This window comes from Carassius auratus, chromosome 28, assembly GCF_003368295.1.
Source record: "Carassius auratus strain Wakin chromosome 28, ASM336829v1, whole genome shotgun sequence".
Taxonomy (NCBI): domain Eukaryota; kingdom Metazoa; phylum Chordata; class Actinopteri; order Cypriniformes; family Cyprinidae; genus Carassius; species Carassius auratus.
The window spans coordinates 25379286-25397074 of record NC_039270.1 but is presented as its reverse complement, the minus strand read 5'-3'; the positions used below and the strand labels follow the sequence as shown (position 1 = coordinate 25397074).

Here is a 17789-nt window from a genome sequence, read left to right as displayed (position 1 = left end):
TGGAGAGCTCTATTAAACATTTGACAGAACGTAGTGTTACAACCCCTTGGATCAAGGAGTAACAACATGAATAGAGAGTCCATACAACATAATCAAATTTGCACAAATATGTGTTTTAATCAGAAAACAGACATAACCACATTGAGGTAAAACATAAAAAATATACAGATACAAAAACACAACATCAAGCCTTGGACTGATAGCGTGAGAAAGTCCGGCTGACCACCAAACACCAAGACCAGCAAAGACCAAGCCCCAATCTCCTTCCCTCCAGAGGGTAAGAAAGCCAGCATCTTATAGGCAGCATGGTTAATCACAATCAGTTTTCCACACCTGCATCACAGCACTTAACCTAAAGACACAAAAAGTGTTACCTCGAGACACCTGCTGGGCAAAATAAAATACTACAGCCCCTTGGATCGTCACAGTAGAATCAGACTATAACTTTTGACTCTCCTTGCTATATTCGTGGAGTTATGAGTTGGTATTTTTGTGTATGGCACTCAGAAAGCAACAGTATTTAAATAGTATACTTTGGCGAGTCAAGAGCTAAACAAAAAGTCCTGTTTCATTACAAAATACTGTAACTTTTATAAACATGAAAGTGAAAGTGAAAGTGGAGTGACATTCAGCCAAGTATGGTGACCCATACTCAGAATTTGTGCTCTGCATTTAACCCATCCGAAATGCACACACACAGAGCAGTGAACACACACACACACACACACTGTGAGCACACACCCGGAGCAGTGGGCAGCCATTTATGCTGCGGCGCCAGGGGAGCAGTTGGGGGTTCGATGCCTTGCTCAAGGGCACCTAAGTCGTGGTATTGAAGGTGGAGAGAGAACTGTACATGCACTACCCCCACCCACAATTCCTGCCGGCCCGAGGCTAGAACTCACAATCCTTCGATTGGGAGTCCAACCCTCCAACCATTAGGCCACTTATAAATAAACACTTATAAATAATTAATATTTATTTAAAAATAAATATTTCATAAAACTGCTATTTAATTATATTATTTCTATAGGCTATACAAAAAAGATAAAATAATAAGGCTGAATAAGCTGATCTATAGCATGTTAAATGATGGTTGCCTGTCTGTGAATGGTACACCCCTCTAAGCTCACAGAAGTGGTTTGACCCAAGTCCTTAGCAGCCAATGACATTGACCCGTTCAAACTGATTTTTAAGGCGTACTTCACGTGTATTTCACGTGTATTTAACACGTGAAATACACGTTAAATACGCGCTGATTTTTAACACGTAAACAACACGTATTTAACGCGTTAAATACGTGTTGTTTACGCGTGAAATACACGTATTTAACGTGTTGTTGATGCGTTAAAATTCACGTGAATTTGACCCTTTTGGCCTTCCATATGCACACACAGTCTTCAAACAACAGAGCGCTTCTTGCTCTCTCTCTCCCTTATGCATATTAATCAAAATCATTAAGCACGATAGAAAAAGGGTGAAACAACAAAGTTTCACGCGCACTCACAGTCTTCAAACTACACGAGCGCTGTCTTGCTCTCTCTCTCTCTTTCTCTCCCTCCAAAATCATTAGAAACGATAGAAAAAGGGCAGAACGCCAACGTTTCACGTGACAAGTAGGTATCGCTGCAGCCCGGAGACCTCCAAGTGGGAGGAGCTTTTGCCGCAAGTGGGCTGGACTTCACGCGGAGACCTCCAAGTGGGACGAACTTTTGCCGCTAGTGGGCGGGACTTTAAAAATGGGCGGGGTTTATGCCGAAATTTCACATTGCGTCATTGCCGGGGTGCGCGCGAATGAGGATGGCATAAAGTAGCCATACTAATGAAAAACAGATTTATTGTTTTTCATTGTAGTTTGAATTTTATTAACAAGAGGTTGTTATTTAATTTTGTGACAACTGCAAACATTCAATATCAGTTTCAAGAAAATGAATGAGTAATTTAGAGCAATAAAATGTTTACTGTATGTTAATGTTTTTCTTTAATGCAAGTTTGAAATCTGAGGGAGAATTATGTTGTTTAGATTGTTACAACCCCCTTGGCTCTATGTGAAACAACATTACAAAAGGCCACACATGGAAGTCAATTTGACAAATAAACATTTAATTTAAAAAAATAAATAAAATCTAAATAGTAATACAAGAATTAATAATAAAAAAACATTCCAAGACTTAAGAGGAAAATATTAATGGTACTAAAGACCAATTTAAGACACTGTTTTCTCTATCTCCTTTTTATCACCAACTCAATCACAGGTAACGCTCCACACCATTCAAAATTCTAATATGTTATTGTAAAATATTATTACAATTTACAATCGTCTTTTAAATTACTTTTAACTGTGCCTCGATAATACACCGAGTTTGGTAAAACTGCCTTTTCCTGATATGCGCCCAGACTATGGAATGAAATGCAGAGTATTTTGAAGCTAAACATGCTGCCATCGTTAAATATTTTTAGAAACCTTTTGATGTCACATTTGAAAGAATCATGTTCCTGTTTTACTTAACATTTATATATTACATTAATCTTGAATGCTGGACATTTTTGTGAAAGGATTTTTTTTTTTTTTTGTTTTCCTTTAATGTTTGTCTTGTAATATTTTATGTGTGAAATTTTGTATGCTGCCATTTTGGCCAGGACTCCCTGGTAGAAGAGATTTTTATCTCAAGGGATTATTCCTGGTAAAATATGGGTTAAAATTTTTTTTTAAAAATGACTGTTTCTACTGCATTCCTGAACAAATAAATGAAGGCCTGGTGAGCATCAGACTTCAAAACCATTACAAAATCTGTCCAACCCCATACTGTCCGGTAGAACAGATATTTAAGGAACCTGAGGTTTTAACCTGTTTGATTTTTATCAGCATTGGAACACTTTGCAGCTGCTTTCTCTCCAATGCTATGGATTATATTTTTACTGGAATGAAGTGTCATTAGTCACTAAACATTCAGTCCAGTGACATCCTAAAATAATTCACTGTTGACAAGTTAACATTAACTAAAGTACAATGCACATTTATGTGGGACGTCCACAGAATGTAATGTCATTTACATTCCATCATTTGTCATTTAGGACAGTCTCTGACCATACCCCTGGAGCAATTTTAGGGACAAGCGCTGTTGCAAATATCCACCTTTAAAGTATGAACATATTTTATCCACACAAAGACCCACCCACACACACACACACACACACACACACATTAGTCTAAAATCTTCAGAAAAAATAAATTACACATCTTGATTCATAGAAAGAACAAAAAATCAGGAAAGTGATCCTTTGGGTTTCCAGAGAGAGGCGGTAACCAGGTCACTGAAATGTAACTTCTGGCCACCCAGACTTGAACTTTCTGTAACACAAAGTTTACACATAATGTTTTTGTTTGTTTGTGTTTCCTACAATGACAAAATTAATTCTACACCTTATACTGTTGATATGTAATGCATGGTAGTGGACACTGCAGTTATCCTCATATATCCACTATAACCAAATGTTTCAATTGCATTACATTATTTGAATTAACGTTACACGTAAAAATTAGATAACATTTAAAAAATATAACAGCAGGTTTTGAAACAATGACCAGCTTTGTTAATGTCAAGCATAATCAGTTAGGAGTTTTAACTAAGACTCATTCTTATGGAACACTGTACTAAATCTATTAATAGTTATTGATCGCTTAAATATCAGTGCAGTTATAATACATAGGCCTACATATTTTACGTAATGTTAGTCACAATACCTGCTTATGGTCTTCAGTGTCCATAATCTGCAGCGTAAATCCTAAATATGTATTGCAGAAATGTTTAGCACAAAAGGGTAACAGACACAATAAAGATGTAATTTATCTGTGCTGCTAATGCTGTCTTAACGCGCTCTCGGAATAATCGTAAATATGAGTTTTGACGGTAAAAATTGCACATGAATGTCCTCCCATTTTCAAACTTGAATGCAATGAGCTTGTAATCATGATTTACCTACGTCAAGACTAAAACATCAACCGCCAAGGTACTGCACTTTTTCACAACTTGTAATACGTTGTACAACTCTAAACTTACCCCTTCAAATTCCTCTTTCTTGACGCTGAAAAGCTTTGGGAAGTTGACGTCGTCTTTTTTTTTTTTTTTTTTTTTTTGGGGTGGGTGGGGATTCGCAGCATGCATTAACCCCATGACATTAAATAAATCAAACAAAAGATTCTGGAAGTTTGTACAGCCCACTTGGAGCTGAAGTCCCACCCATTCGGAGCTGGCTCCGACCTCCGTTTATACCCATCTCTCACGTGAAGCATTCAGAGATTTTTTTTTCTCCATTACAGGCTGCTGGCTCCCACTGTTCATTTTTTTTTTTTTGTGGAAAAGCACTCTCTGTATTAGCTTAAAGCCCTCAAGTTTACATTGGTTACTGTATTCTTTCAATTGCTCTAAACAAGTATTTTGGGTGACCTTTTTTATTGAATGCTAGACATCAAGTTGTTATTTTCATCTGAAAACTTTTTTTCAGTAAGCTAGGCCCTATGTGTTCAGTAAGCTTGTTTCAGTAAGCTATGTGTTTTCAAGGCTTCAAGGTTTTATTGAATGCTATCTATAAAAGTGCAAAGTAATGCATTCTTAGTCAGTATTTTATTTTGTAATTTTAAGAGCAATAAACATATATTGCAATGTTAAGGAATTCATGTTTTTTTCATTCAAATATGTAAATCAACATGTATAAATTGTTAGTAGTCAATTAATGGGGAGATAATCGAAATCGAATCTGTCTGAAAAAATTATCGCTAGAGTAATCGTTTAAAAAATAATTGTTTATCCCAGCCCTAACAGGTACATAAACTAGGCTATTGGCTATTGGGGGTGTGTTCGTAAATTGCCTCTGAGATCACCAGAGCAGGCAGGCGGGCGGAAGTTCAAAACCACAAAGTACGCTCTGGTGTTCCCAGTGCGTATTACAACGCACCGAGCTGCTGGGAACAAAATCAGAAGAACTGAGGCCCATGTCAACATGATTGTTGTTGAGGGTGGAGCAAAATTTTTTTTTTTTTTTTTTTTATAAACTTTGCTTTGATTTACTATCGCAGCCTATTAGATTTTTTTTGTATCAGAGTGGTCTATAGTCTTTATCACAAACTAAAACTGTTAAGTTAAAAGTATAACTGATGTAAATGGTTACAGCTTGAAGTGGCGGTGAGGTATTAAAAAATAGTGAGAAGGTCTTGGAAAAAGTCTTGAAAAGGTATTAAAATTAACTTCAAGATTCCTGCATATACCCTGACTTAGTGGGCAAGTAACAATACATTAAAATCTGCCTAACCTCCCCTGGTATACAACAGCAAGCTTAAAATAATGATTTATAAGTTGACCTGTACAATTTTTTAGAAAATGTTAGTTTAACATTGGTTGACACATGTCCTCTCAGAACCCAAGTAGAAGGTTTTATAAATGAGACAGCCTTCAAAGGTTTCATATAAAGTGTGATTTTCAGCATCTATATTGTTTAAAAATATGAATAATATTTACAACTAGTAGTCCCCTCATGCATCTTGGCCAGTTCCAGCACATTTCATTTTATCTCCAAATGTATGCCACATAAGTGTTTACACTGAAAGTGAGTATAACGTTAATAGTCTAGCAAAACCCTTTCAAGAATTCAAACAGATTGATCTTCATACTGAAACTTAAAATTTAATTTAGCTTAATTTACAGACTTGATCAAAACGTGTGTTAAAATTTGGCGCAAAAAAATGTGAAACAAACCTCTCAATGGCGTCGCCTTGCGAAAAGTTGTTATCCTCTTTTGTGTTATTTCTTAAACGATTTTGTATCAGTGCATTAAATCTTGTATTTAAAGGGGGGGTGAAATGCTCGTTTTCACTCAATATCCTGTTAATCTTGAGTACCTATAGAGTAGTACTGCATCCTTCATAACTCCAAAAAGTCTTTAGTTTTATTATATTCATAAGAGAAAGATAGTCTGTACCGATTTTTCCCAGAAAAACACGAGCAGCTGGAGGCGTGACGTGTGGGCGGAGCTAAAGAATCACGAGCGCCAGTAGACTTTTGCTTTGAGAGCGTTTGGAAGCTGTGACATTACCCAGAGCCATTGAAAAACATATTTAACGGCTCTGACATTGCCTTGAGGAAAAAACCATCATCCAAAACAAACCACGGCTAACAGTCAGATTCAGCAGTTTGTTTATGATCCAGAATCAGATCCAGAGGCTTAAACTGAACGAGAGCAGCAGCAACAACGACTCGCTCCGAGCGGGGCTCGAACCCGGGTCTCCGATGGGAGGCGGACGCACTAACAAGGAGGCAGAGATATTTGAAGCAGTTTTACTCACTGCCTGCGGTTCCAACACACGATCGTGACCCTTTTTCGTTGGGATTGCATTACTCTTAAGAAATAAACGATGTGCAAATCCGTCGTCAAACTGGGCGTTGTTTGTAAAACACGCATCTTCGAAATGCAGGGAACAAACACAAACACTTGCACAACTCCGTTGATGCTCTGTAAAAATAAACTCCATCCACTGGTCCCTTAATGCTGTTTCTCTTTTGGTAATCTGTGCAGGGTTGTCTTGCCCTGGCAACCAAAAACACACTCCTTTTGTGACATTTGGCGACGCTCTCGCTCTGATCAGTGAAGTCTGTTGTGCTCTCAGTGCTCTGCTATACGGGAGCGCGCTCTTCCGGCAGAAGTACGTCAGGACCCATATAAGGAAATTCCGCTCCATCTAACGTCACACAGAGCCATACTCGAAAAAAACTTTCCGAAACTTGTGACAAACCGGAAGTAGAATTTTTGGAACAGAAATACTCCTTCAAACGTACAACTTAATTTTTTTAACTTTGTCCATGTTTAGCATGGGAATCCAATTCTTTAACAGTGTAAAAAACTCAGTATGCATGAAATAGCATTTCACCCCCCCTTTAATGCTTCAAGTCGTCTCATCATCGACATGATGGGTTCACTGATATCGCTATCGATAATGACACCTTTTGAGTGCACTTAGTCATTTGTATCTAGCTACACCTAGTGGCTGTTACTGTTAACGACACAACCCTCTCTTTCCGAGCAGACAGCACAGATTCGCTAAATAGGACTAGGTGTTATAATCTGTTGAAATATTTTTGTAAAAAATGTTCAGGTAATAATTATACAGCACCATCTATGACTTACGTCTACTTCAAACCTCATCTTTTTTTGCAATTGGAAAAAAAAAGCACTTTGCCCTGTTATGTGAAATTATTTGTTCATGGCAGTACTAAATAAAACAAATCTTCAAAATTACACTTATTTGTGTGAAATTTTTTTAAGATTCTGCAAGATGATTGTAAAGTTTTGACCACCATATCATGCAAAAATATATAATAAACCCCACACATTTATTCTTGTTTTTAATATTCTCTTCAAAGCAAGCTAAAAGTTTTTAAGCTAATGAGGGTGAAAGATGTTTATGGGCTGTTCATCTGCTTTCTGAGTAAGTAGAAGGGTCTCTTTAATGCCCCATAACCATGACTTTAATTGTTCCATTATACACAGCCTTATCCACATATGTGCATATTATAATGGTTTCATTGAACAAGCATGAAAGTTGAAACCCTTTTTATTAAAGATCTGTAAAAAATGTGTATAGTTGAAAACATTTATCTAAAAATCCATGTTGAAACTTATATAAGACATAAGTGATCTAATAGGCTATATACACATATGTATAACATATGTTAACATATGTATACAACATACAACACTGGATACGGCCATAGCCAGGGTTTAATAATTAGTGAGGTCCACGGTGGGGTGTCAATAATTATACATAATAGTGCCAATAAATGCCATAAATCATTCAACTTTAATAAATACATTGAATAACAAAGTTAGCAAAGACTAAATACTGTGGCTATTGTGTTTTCAAAATGACTGGAGTAATCTCTGAGTGGGCCAGCATCAATCTGGTATGAGAGACTCTGGAATGCTGCTTGAAGTTGGATGTCAGTTTGACTGGAAATAATACACATATACTGTATGTATACTGTATATGTCAGATAAAAAATAATTAATAACAACAGTATACAGGTCCTTTAAAAAAATTAGCATATTGTGATAAAAGTTCATTATTTTCCATAATGTAATGATTAAAGTAAAACTTTATTATATTTTAGATTCATTGCACACCAACTGAAATATTTCAGGTCTTTTATTGTTTTAATACTGATGATTTTGGCATACAGCTCATGAAAACCCAAAATTCCTATCTCAAACAATTTGCATATTTAATCCGACCAATAAAAGAAAAGTGTTTTTAATACAAAAAAGTCAACCTTCAAATAATGATGTTCAGTTATGCACTCAATACTTGGTGGGGAATCCTTTTGCAGAAATGACTGCTTCAATGCGGCGTGGCATGGAGGCAATCAGCCTGTGGCACTGCTGAGGTGTTATGGAGGCCCAGGATGCTTCGATAGCGGCCTTAAGCTCATCCAGAGTGTTGGGTCTTGTGTCTCTCAACTTTCTCTTCACAATATCCCACAGATTCTCTATGGGGTTCAGGTCAGGAGAGCACAGTAATACCATGGTCAGTAAACCATTTACCAGTGGTTTTGGTACTGAGAGCAGGTGCCAGGTCGTGCTGAAAAACGAAATCTTCATCTCCATAAAGCTTTTCAGCAGATGGAAGCATGAAGTGCTCCAAAATCTCCTCATAGCTAGCTGCATTGACCCTCCCCTTGATAAAACACAGTGGTCCAACACCAGCAGCTGACATGGCATCCCAGACCATCACTGACTGTGGGTACTTCACACTGGACTTCAGGCATTTTGGCATTTCCTTCTCCCCAGTCTTCCTCCAGACTCTGGCACCTTGATTTTCCGAAATTTGCTTTCATCCGAAAAAAGTACTTTGGACACTGAGCAACAGTCCAGTGCTGCTTCTCTGTAGCCCGTTTCCTACTCCAGACTCAGTCCACTGCTTCCACAGGTCCCCCAAGGTCTGGAATCGGTCCTTCTCCACAATCTTCCTCAGGGTCCGGTCACCTCTTCTCGTTGTGCAGCGTTTTTTGCCACACTTTTTCCTTCCCACAGACTTCCCACTGAGGTGCCTTGATACAGCACTCTGGGAACAGCCTATTTGTTCAGAAATGTATTTCTGTGTCTTACCCTCTCACTTGAGGGTGTCAATGATGGCCTTCTGGACAGCAGTCAGGTCGGCAGTCTTACCCATGATTGTGGTTTTGAGTAATGAACCAGGCTGGGAGTTTTTAAAAGCCTCAGGAATCTTTTGCAGGTGTTTAGAGTTAATTAGTTGATTCAGATGATTAGGTTAATAGCTCGTTTAGAGAACCTTTTCATGATATGCTAATTTTTTGAGATAGGAATTTTGGGTTTTCATGAGCTGTATGCCAAAATCATCAGTATTAAAACAATAAAAGACCTGAAATATTTCAGTTGGTGTGCAATGAATATAAAATATATGAAAGTTAGATTTTTATCATTACATTATGGAAAATAATGAACTTCATCACAATATGCAAATTTTTTGAGAAGGACCTGTAACTTGAATAATTAGGACGAAGACAAGTTATTTTTTACATATTGCTTGAACTGCATACAAAGTAAATAGGCTTTGTAATTTTCCATTCATACAGGACAGGATTGCCCTGTTGATATGGGATTAGCTGAAGTATTTTAACCTGTAACATTTTAATATTTTGCTACAAATATTTTTGCATTGTGTAAACAGTATTTTATGTTTTGTATAAATACAATTTATTTTTTTTAAAGACAAGTACTGTTTATTTTTACTTCATCTTACAAAGACAGTTCTATAAGTAATATAAAGAGCATTTTAGTTTAACTTATATTACCACTACTCAGCGAAGTATCCAGGACAAGATTCTGCTAGAAGGTAAGCATGAATTTGATCTATAGTCCTAACTTACAATGATATTTACTGTTTCACAATGGTGCAGGAATATTTATAGATTTGCTGGTATGTGTTAAACAAGATGAGGATTCAATCCTAAAATCTGACCTGACAACACAAGGCTACCTAGATAACTGATACTATGGGGCTAATCAGGAGTTGAGATAACACTAGAATCCCCCCCCCCTTCACACACTAAACTTTAAACATAAAAAAGTAAATAAAATAAAAAAAAAAAGTTTGTATTTTTGGCAGATAATATGAATATACAATGACAAGTTGGTAAAACATTGTTCAGAGGGTCATGAATCTTTACATGAAAAAGCTTTTTAATTCAGTAAAATAACAATAGTGGGTGTAATCCTAGTAATGTTTTACAATGTAAATTATGAATTTGAATATACAAACATAAGAACTTAACTGTACACCTTGTCAGTGTTTCATCACGTAAAAAAGACAGATTTAATGTAAATGACAGTATATTCTTGATGTTCAGGGTGTGTTAAGGGTATCATGTGTTAGCCACATTCTGGTAAAACATGATAAGAGAAAATCAAAAATTCAGCAAAGTTTTTGATCTTTGATAACTTTGCACAAGTTTTTGGTACTGTAGGAAACTTTTTCTTCTTCAAAGCAGAGACCAGGAGATGTTGGGATCACGTTAAAGAAGTTATTCTTTTAAGACTTCGCGTTGACATGGCTGCAGTTTTTCCAAAGTCTGACTTCAACACAGGTGCCTTTCAAACTTATAGACATTTAGGGGGAGGGATTTACAATGAGGTTGAACAAAGCATCCAGAATATTAAGTATACAGGTTAAGGAACCCGCCCGACTCCAGCGTGTTACCAGTCTCAATCCAATCAGCAAAACCGATTCAACGTCTGGGCTGTGGCTCTGAGTGAAACTGGGATGCCAAGAGCCATTAAAGACAATAAGGAGAAAACAGGAATTGCATCTTTGCTGAGGAGAATCATTATCTCAACCTTAAACTCTAAATACAATATTATTATGTTTATTATTATGTTATATTATTCGAAATACCATTCAAAATTAAAAATTAAAATTTGTAACCCTTCACTACCTATGCCTACAGTAAAGGCTGGAATACACAATACAACTTTTGGCTAGATGTGTGTGTCGATTTGAAGTCTGGACAAGTTGACGCTAGTTGCCAAAAGTCAAGAAGTTTTATACAAAAAGTGGTTACTTTTTATACTGATTGTGAGAAAAAATCATCTTCGTCTTCATCATCCTCCTCCTCCACACCATACTGGATATCCTCCTCATCCGCAAAATCGTCTTCTTTCAACTCACAATAGTACACTACTGTACAGCTGACGAACAGAGGAGATGTGAGATTTGAGGTAGAATAGTCTTTTCAGAAGTAGAGAGTGAAGTCCTAGAATTCCACTTTCAGAAAATCCACAGCCCTGTTCTGCAAGCTACACAAAAACCACAACATAAATCATGTCATTTTAATGAAGTACTGCTCTGCTGTAATTTTCTGCTGAATTTACAGCATCAAAATCAACTTATTTACCAATACAGAGCAGCAGTTATGTAGTACTTACTGTTCTTTTACCTTTCAATATCAATGTGTCTTGAATTATCATTTAGAACAGAATATTCTCTTTTGAGGCTTTTCCAGTGATTTTTGATCTCCTTCAAGACAATGCACTCCTCTTCAGTGAGCCGGTTCAGGATCATAACTTGGTCAAAAGCCTTCTTTTGGGTTATAAGATTATCTGTGGAGGATGTTTTTTAAAAATAATGCAAGGAATAGTGTAAAAATATACTTTGTACAAAGTCTGTTAAATATATAAATGACAAATTAACCAATATATATTTTGACAGTTGCATAGCTACAATTGAGTTTTAGTGTATGTATTACATTTAATTAATGACTAATTGCAAAATAAGTTTATAGTATATTGATAGAAGTTGATATTATAGATACGATGTTATGATGGAAAAGTTACTGCATTTGGTCTTGGGGGACTATAAATGCTTTGCTGCAGAGCAAGTGATAACTAGGTATAGCTGAGACAAATGCTGATGCACAATAGGCATAAACAATATCTACTGTAAGCAGGTCAATACATACACTAAGTAGACATCCAAAACGCCGCTTTTACCGCCACACCTACCGCCGCGGCGGCGGTGTAAAGTGCATTTGCAGCCTTTGACCGCTGAGTGGCGCTTTAACCACAAGTTATAAAACAAGCGCATCAAAGCACATTTTCACAAATAGACGTCAGTTTTGCCTCACTGATGTGTTACATTTGACTGCTTCAGTCACGGAAAATGAAAGAAAACACTATAGTTTAAATATTTAAAGGGGGGGTGAAATGCTCGTTTTCACTCAATCTCCTGTTAATCTTGAGTACCTATAGAGTAGTACTGCATCCTTCATAACTCAAAAAGTATTTAGTTTTATTATATTCATAAGAGAAAGATAGTCTGTACCGATTTTTCCCGGAAAAACACGAGCGCCTGGAGGCGTGACGTGTGGGCGGAGCTAAAGAATCACGAGCGCGAGTAGACTTTTGCGTTGAGAGCGTTTGGAAGCTGTGACAGCTGTGAAGGCTGAAACTGAACGAGAGCAGCAGCAGCAAGGACTTGCTCCGAGCGGGGCTCGAACCCGGGTCTCCGATGGGAGGCGGACGCACTAACAAGGAGGGAGAGATATTTTAAGCAGTTTTACTCACCGCCTGTGGTTCCAACACACAATCGTGACCCTTTTTTGTTGGGATTGCATCATCCTTAAGAAATAAACGATACACAAATCCGGCGTCAAACTGGGCTTTGTTTGTAAAACAAATGCAGTTTAAAGTGCTCTCAATGCATTGTTCTTAATTTTGCTATTGTAGTTAAGTAAAATTTGCATTCCTATTTTTTGTTTAGGATACAATTTCTATGATCATTAAGACAAAACAACTTACATGATTTGTCTTCTCATTAATGTAGTCCACAAACTTGGAAACATCGTCATCCTCACAGACAAAGACACCCTTAAACAAGCCATGATCTTCATCCCTTGAAGATAATTAGAAGGGCTTCATTTAATTATCAAATGAAAAACTAACTGGAATAAAATATTATTTTGAAATGCATTTTGAAAGACAGATATATAACTTCTCCTACTCTCTTTTGAAGCGATACATTTTTCTGTTACCATCTACTGCCACAGCAAGCATAAATGGAGAACAGGCTGGACAGTCAAACACTTTCTGTCCACAGACCTGATCAATTTCGAACTGGCAGTATCTCCATTCGAAAAAACTTAGTTGCAAAGCATCTGCGCATATCTTTCCATTCTATAAAACAAAAAAACAATATAAAAGTCAAAAACAATATAAGAAATAGCTCACTGCCAAAATAGAAAATAAATAATTTGGTAATTCAATTCATACTCTGCCAAAAAACTCTGTTCTAGTAAACTGGTGAAGGTCTGTCTAGACATTCCAGGGGCAGTCAGTTTCATGTGGTCATAGAAAAACAAATATACCTATTTTATATAATGTTTCACAGCTTGCTGTGGCAGGCCAGTAACCAGATTTGATCAGTTGCGGGACGCTGGTATTTCTGCTCACAAGACATTTCGGACATTTGAAGTGTGGCAAGCTGACATTGTAGCGACCTATTGAAATAACAATGTATTTATAATGTATTTGTAATATATATATCAAAAAAATAATTAAAATATTTGTTTTATACTGGACTCACCATCGATTCCTATGAGAATGGGCCTTTTACCTTCTGACATCTCAATGGAATCGGTGGCACATTTGCTCAAGAGCCTCAAGATTCAAAAGGCAATCTAGAAAAAAGAAATTAAGCTACCGTAAATATCATTGTTCCATTATTATTATGACTACATGAAATTCACATGATGGATTCTAAGGTTTTATAATTCTGGAAAAAAATAACATACTTTTTTCTTCAAATTGGAATTGGCCTTCAATATCCACCTTGACCAAAGTTGTTGGGGATAGGGGTTGAAAGAATCCTTTCACATTTGTCTCTCGGTTGTGAAGTTTCCTTTCATGGGCCAGTAGATCACAGTCTGCACAGTACAGCTGTTTAGGAATGCAGTCCTTACAGCGGATAATAGATCGCTTTAGTCTGCAGTGCTGGCACTGCTGGATCTCTGTATAATCTGACGTTAATAACGACTCCACTATCTCTGGCCTCAAAGCTGCCCACTTCCTCTTACTCTGGTCCATGCGAATAGACCAAGTGTTTGAGGAAGTCGGATCTGTGTACTGAATGTCTTCACAGCTAGCAGATTCTCTACCTCTTGATGAAGAGTTTCTGTCAAATAAAAAACTAACACAATATAGTGTACAGTACATGCCAGTTAGTTAGATTGATCATTACAATGCAGTAATGACACAATAATACACACCTATATCTTCAACAGCTGACCAAACAGTGCGAGCAGACAGTGATGGTCTTTCACCTGTGAACAATAAGACATAACAAATAATTAATAATTATAACCTCTGCATGATTTGTGAAAATTGTTGGTGTTATTACTCACCATGATCAATGTATCCTTGCCCAGACTCCAAAGATGATGTACTGACTGGATTGTTGATCTTTGTAGCTACAAATAGAGATTTATTAGAGATTATTAGAAATATACAGTACAGACAAATGATGATGCTACACATTATCAAAGGGAGAAAATGGTATGAGGTGCTAGAATACACTGTGCAATTGATATAAGTAGATATTGATAGATATTGGCTTTCTCCGTTTAGGCACAATGATGCCCATACTCATCCCTCTCCACAAAACAGACCGGCTTGAGAAGAGTGCCACTGGCTCGTTTGGTCTTCTTTTTCGGCTGAAAAAAATAAATAAATAAACATGTTGAAAGAAATTGCTAAAAGTGACTGAAAGTAAGGACTTGGAAATCTATTGACAGATAAAACAATATACATGTATTAAAGCAACTTAATGTAAATAAAAAAGTAATTAAATGAAGAAAACTGAAATGTTATTAACATTACCAGTGGAGGATTGAACGTTTGTAGAATTTGTTCAGCCTCCCTGGTAGCTGCTTCAAGTTCAGCATTGTCAGCTTTCATTTTAAGATCCTTTGAAATAATTGCAGCTTCCTGACATAACTGGTCAAAACCTGAAGATGCCATATTGAAGAAAAGAAGAGAAAGAATGCAAAGAGAAATAGGCAAAGAAAAATTGAAAGACTGAAAGACAGACAGACAGACGGGGGGTGTCTGGGAGTGTGTGTGTGTGTGTATATATATATATATTCTTTATATCACAATGACATAAATATATAATATATATATATATATATATATATATATATATATATATATATATATCAAAAAGATGTGACAAAGAATCGGGTTTAACGTTTTTGGAACCCACGTGGTACGACAAAAAAAGTGCCCACCGATCCTGCCTGGAATTTAGTATTTTGGCAGTTCTAATGTATCCTAAGTTTTTATGATCGGTCCAAACAATGAAAGGTACCCCTGACCCTTCCAACCAGTGACGCCACTCCTCTAAAGCTAATTTGACAGCCAACAATTCTGTGTTACCAATAACACAAACAAAGCGGCTCTTGAGGTTGGTAAATACAGTTTCGGCTGTATTAGACCAGCTGAACGGAGTACTGGGGGAGGTTAAGGCGGTAAGAGGTGAGACTAGTTGGCTGAAATGACAAATAAAACGTTCATAAAAATTGCTGAACCCCAGAAACCTCTGTAGGGCTTTACGGGAATCTGGACTTGTTCAATATATCACAGCCTTAACATTGTCAAAATCTAGATGTATTCCCTCGGACGAGACGATATCCCCTAGGAAGGGAACAGACTTTGCATGAAATAAGCATTTCTCCGCCTTGACAAAAAGACCATTCTCAAGTAATCTCTGGAGCACTCGTCTGACGTGTTGCACATGTTCCTGGAGAGATGAAGAAAAAATCAGTATGTCATCCACGTAAACATATATAAAATGATCTACCATGTCTCTCAACACGACATTAACGAGTGCTTGGAAAACCCCTGGTGAGTTGGAGAGCCCGAACGGCATCACCAAATATTCAAAGTGCCCTCTAGGGGTGTTAAAGGCAGTTTTCCACTCATCCCCCTTCCTGATGCGGTGACATGGATATGACAAGACAAGTGAACGACAGGAAGGTTCAGGTGATGTGCAAGAACAGTGTCAATGAAAATATCTTCGGCTCCAGAGTCCAGAAGGGTGTGACATTTGTGAGTGTGTTTCTCCCACCGCAGTTACACTGGAAGGAGAGTTGATGATGTGGTTGAGGACTTCCCGGCGGAGATCCCACCCGATAGTAGTCTCAAACTTACTACCGGGCTGGCTCTTTTACCGGAGATGAACAAAGGGTATGACCCGAGCCACCGCAATATAAACACAGTTGTCGGGACCTCCGTCTCTCTTTCTCTCCTCCTGGGACAGTCGAGCTCTACAAACCTGCATGGGTTTGTGATCGTAGACGGGACCGACCATGTTCTCTCGTCTCGAGTTACCCCGTTCAGGAGAGTTGTGAAGGCGTGAATGACTGGTCTGTTTTCCAAGACAATAAATCCGGGGTTCCACACGGAGCGCCAAGTCGATCAGACCATTGAGAGTTGGGGGTAACTCAAGGAGGTAGATCTCCTTATGAACATGGTCGGCCAGCCCATGCAGGAATCGATCCCACTGGACCTCCTGGTTCCACTGGCACGCGGCCTCCAAGGTGCGTAACTGGACGGAATAGTACGCCACCAACAGGTCCTCTTGTCAGAGGTTTGATAGCTGACGAGCGGCTTCCTTGCCGGCCACGGCCCGGTCGAATACCCTCTTCATCTCCTCGGAGAGTGCGTGGAACAAGGTGTAACACGAATGATGGTTCTCCCAGAACGCCGTCCTCCATAAGGTGGCCCTGCCAGAGAGCAAAGTGAGAGCAAATGCGACCTTAGACTCTTCTGTCGCGAAGGTGCGGGGTTGTAAGGCAAAGTGCATGGAACACTTGTTAATGTAAGTTCTGCCAAACTCAGGCTCACCAGAATAACTCTCCGGTGCCAGAAGTCAAGGTTCAGGCTGGAAGTGGTCATGGTAGATTTCCCGGGGAGCGGGCGGTGCAGGTGGTATGGGTGGCACCGCGGGAGAAGTCAGCTGATGGATCTGTGTCACCAGTGCTTGGACCGTGCTACCGGTGTTTACAGTACTCTCCTGCTGCTGATCCATGCGGGTGACACTGTGGTGAATGAAATCGGAGAGGGAAGTGGTGCTCGCTGCTTCCATGATGGTCAGAGAGTTAGTAGTTTTTAATGAATAACAAAGTACATAAAGACAGGAACACAGGTGATACTTGGCAGGGGATACACAGTGCGGGAAGATGCTGGTGTGCAGAGGATCCGAAGTGCGGTGGTGAGTTGGCAGCAGGAGAGGGTGACACATGAACTGCGGGGAAGCGAGCCGAGAAGGTAAGTGAAGAATCCAACGGTGAGATGACATGAGTGGACGGGGTTCCGGGGAGAAAAGACAATCCAACGAAGAAAACAACACAAGGAGAGCAGAACATGAGAAAAGGAACTGAAACAATGCTCTGACAAACACAAGATGCTCAACAGGGCAGTATATAGGGAGAATAATAAACTTTATAATAATAAACTTTATTTTACAAAGCGCCTTTAAAGGCAACTTCTCAAAGCGCTGTACAAAAACAAGCAATACAAAGCTCAAACAATAAAAGCAACATTAACAATCAAATGCTAATTTAAAAAAATAAGTCTTAAGTCTACCTTTAAAATATCATAGCCCTATGCTTCCCTAAGATCTTGAGGCAGAGAATTCCAAAGGACGGTAGCATATGAAGAAAAGGCTC

At 38.2% G+C, this 17789-nt stretch overlaps 3 long non-coding RNA genes across 3 annotated transcripts; all 3 read right to left on the bottom strand.

The window, feature by feature from the left end:
• Positions 1–3233: 3233 nt before the first annotated feature.
• Positions 3234–4106, bottom strand: LOC113047329 (uncharacterized). The gene is made up of 3 exons (XR_003276243.1): positions 4059–4106; positions 3743–3783; positions 3234–3349 (listed from the first exon to the last, which is right to left on the bottom strand). It is a non-coding gene; the product is annotated as an uncharacterized LOC113047329 (long non-coding RNA).
• An 8558-nt stretch (positions 4107–12664) lies between these two features.
• Positions 12665–14192, bottom strand: LOC113047325 (uncharacterized). The gene is made up of 6 exons (XR_003276239.1): positions 13854–14192; positions 13646–13739; positions 13333–13559; positions 13162–13236; positions 12862–12955; positions 12665–12681 (listed from the first exon to the last, which is right to left on the bottom strand). It is a non-coding gene; the product is annotated as an uncharacterized LOC113047325 (long non-coding RNA).
• Positions 14188–15062, bottom strand: LOC113047328 (uncharacterized). Its single transcript, XR_003276242.1, has 4 exons — positions 14938–15062; positions 14463–14771; positions 14328–14381; positions 14188–14233 (listed from the first exon to the last, which is right to left on the bottom strand). It is a non-coding gene; the product is annotated as an uncharacterized LOC113047328 (long non-coding RNA).
• Between the last annotated feature and the right edge of the window lie 2727 nt (positions 15063–17789).